This window comes from Arachis duranensis, chromosome 9 (genome assembly GCF_000817695.3).
Source record: "Arachis duranensis cultivar V14167 chromosome 9, aradu.V14167.gnm2.J7QH, whole genome shotgun sequence".
Lineage (NCBI taxonomy): Eukaryota > Viridiplantae > Streptophyta > Magnoliopsida > Fabales > Fabaceae > Arachis > Arachis duranensis.
This window is the reverse complement of record NC_029780.3, coordinates 3,613,749-3,616,027: the sequence shown is the minus strand read 5'-3', so window position 1 is coordinate 3,616,027 and position 2,279 is coordinate 3,613,749.

Here is a 2,279-nt window from a genome sequence, read left to right as displayed (position 1 = left end):
TGAGTATGTTATAACTATAGTTGAAAGAGGAATTACTCAATAGATTTGATATATGTATTTATGTATCTCTATTTAATCGGTTAAGTTTTCAAGAGAGATTATTTTATAAGATAATATTAAAATTTTTATTATTAATTAGAGTTCAATATTTATTATTTTATTTTTTAAATAAAAATAGAATTTTAATAGACAAAAATAAACCTATATGAATTCATGTTTGCTTTAAAAAAAACTTTTATGAAATCGTAAATAATTTTGGAGATTATTGTTGTCTTGCACTTCACCAATTATATTGTAGCTCGGTCAGACATATGCCAAATATTCTTGGATCTAAGGTGGCGTTTGCTTTTAAAAATCGAGATTGAGATTAAAGAATTAGGATTCAGTGTTATATTTGATAATTAGATACCGTAATTAAAATTTCAATTCTAAAATTTAAAATTTTAGTCACCTTAATATCTCTAGAAAATAGGAATACAAGAAACTAAAATTTGTTACCATAGAAACTGAAATTTTAATAATATTATTTTTTAAAAATATTTTTATTTAACTTTTCAAATTTTAAATTTACTCTTTAATCTCTATATTTATCTTAAATTAAACATAATACTAAAACATAATTCAATCCAATATATTTTATACTAAATACAACACAGAAACTTAATCTAGTCTCTATCTTTCAATTTCCATCTCTCAATTTCAGTTTCTTAGTTTTCATCTCCAACGATATAGATATAGATAATTATATATAGGTGCCTTCTATGGTACCTACTATCTTATTGTACCTATGGTGACTACAAAGAAGTTTACCAATTAGTTGTGGACATTTGGTAACTGAAAGCGTATCACTAAAAGTGTTGTTTAAAGAGAATGTGTTACCCTTAATCGTTAACTTGGCTCTGATACCAAATTTTTAATTTGAATTTTTCTTTTAATTTCTTTTTCGAAATTTCTATTTGTATAGGTGCTTTATAAAAAGTATTGACCATAATTTTTCAATCTTGTTTTAGTTTATAATATTCTTTTTTGCATGGATTATTGTATATAAAATCTTTTATCTGTTTGTCTTTTTCTTTAATATAATTTCTCAAATCCTCAATAACTTCTTTTATTTCTTCACTTTCTCCTGTTTCTAAATATCTGTTTAATTTTTCAATTTCATTCTCCATTTTTTTTAACAGCTTTAATTCTTTTAAATCATAATATGGTGTTCCAGACATTTATAAATTTTTTAAGTTTAGCTCCGGCTTGTTTATATTTGTTCTTATTTCTATCCTTTTTATTATAAGGTCATTAATTTCGAATTGAAGATTATTTAATTCTCTTTTATATTCCTTTATTTTACTTTTTAATTTTTTCGCATTTTTCTTTTTATTTTATTTTCTGATTTTTCAATCTTTTTATGCTTCATTATTTATTTTAAAATTTCTACAAACTCTATTATCGATTCATCACTATTTTCTAGAGATTCTATTAATTTTTCTAACTCTTCAACTTCTCCTTTCAATTTGTCATAGATTATTTTTAGAGCTTCAAATACTCTTTGATTTATTTCAGAAAACTGTAAATAATTCAAACAATTTTTTCTTTCAAATAGCTCTTGTTTCTTGTTTTGATAAGTTACATATATTTCTTCTTTATTTATTGTCATAATTTAGTGTTTAGGGTTTCATTTAATTTTTCGACCTTTTTTGTTAGTTCTTTTATTTCAGAATTTTCTTCTTTAATATTTAACTTAGATAAACTTAAAGGGCTATTAATTTTAGATTCTCTTATTTGAAAATTCGATGAAACTAATTTTCCTGATGGTTCTTTTAATAATAGAACTGGGTTTTCAATAACTTTATATTTTGGTATTTCTGTTTTTACAATTTTCTGAAATAATTCATCGACATAAATTCTTTCTCTGTTTTTAAATATTATACTATGATGGCTATTTGTTAAAGCATAATTTATTGCATATGTAATTGAAAATGGTTCGTCGTCTTGTTCCATTAGATTCTTTCTGTGAAATTTATAAGCCAAACTTATAGATCTTCCAAGATTTTCAGTTGATAAAGGTATAGCATATCCAAGATGGGCATTGAATTTAACATTTACGTTTGCCAAATTTTCATGAACAATTCCAATTATTTGATCTATTGGGTCATCAGTAATTCTTTTGTCACAGATTGCTAAGCTTATTGGTGAATTAATTCCTTTCATATATGTAGATTTGATTAAGACTTGTATAGTACTAATATGAATCCATCCAATTTTAGATCTTTTTTGTTGATCCT